This window comes from Octodon degus, unplaced genomic scaffold (assembly GCF_000260255.1).
Source record: "Octodon degus isolate 3935 unplaced genomic scaffold, OctDeg1.0 scaffold00143, whole genome shotgun sequence".
Taxonomy (NCBI): Eukaryota; Metazoa; Chordata; class Mammalia; order Rodentia; family Octodontidae; genus Octodon; species Octodon degus.
In genome coordinates, this window is record NW_004524719.1 from 6,015,612 (window position 1) to 6,016,648 (window position 1,037).

Here is a 1,037-nt window from a genome sequence, read left to right on the forward strand (position 1 = left end):
GTACAGCATATTGTTGGATTTTGTTTCCTAAACCATTGTGCCAGTCTATTTCTCTTAATTGTTGAATTGAGTCCACTTACATTGATGGTTATAACTGAGATGTATTAACACAATTGATATGTTATTTACCTGCTGTTGTTTAGTCCGTTTTCTTCTGTATTTAATTGTTTGCCCTATTTAGCTGGTTGCTTCTGATCTCATTCGTGGAGTTCTGATCATTTTAGTCCCTCTCTAGAACATTTTTCAGAAGCCTATTTAGGGTTGGCTTTGTCATCATGAAATTCTTTAGCTGTTCTTTTTCATGGAAGTATTTCACTGCTCCATGAAATTTGAAAGAGTTTTGCAGGGTATAATAGTCTGGGCTGGGATTTGTTTTCATAGAGAACTTGAAGTACTCTACTCCATGCTCTTCTTGCCTTCATGCTTTGTGAAGAGAATTCAGCCATAATTCTGATGGGTTTTCCTTTGAATGTGATCTACTTCTTTTCTCTAGCTGCTTTTGGTGTATTATTCTTGTGCTGGATTTCTATGATCTTGACTATTATATATCTCAATGTGTTTTTAGTTGGGTTGAGGTTCCTTGGCGTTCTGTATGCTTCAGTTACCTGAATGTCATATTGTTTCCCCCTATTTGGGAAGTTTTTTGCTATTACTTCTGCCTGTATTTTTAAAATGTCATTTGTATTAACTCTTTCTTTCTCATTGATACCTATTAATCTCACGTTGTTTATCTTGAATCATCTTGCAAGTGATGAATTATTTTTTCCTGCATCCTAGTTGTTTTTAACAGATCTTTTCTTACCCTTTCACTGGCTGCACTAGCATCTTCAAGATCTAAAACTATGTCTTCACTTTCGTTCAAGCAGTTTTGCAAGCTTGTGATTGAGATTTTAAATTCCTCTATATCTCTTTGACTTTGCTTCATGCAATCTATTTTTTTCCTGTTTTGTTCATTCAAGGATTCTGTAATTTTTCTAATCTCCTGTATTTTTTAACAGTATCTTCTTTAGAAGCAGTTATTACTTCTTCTAGTGCAA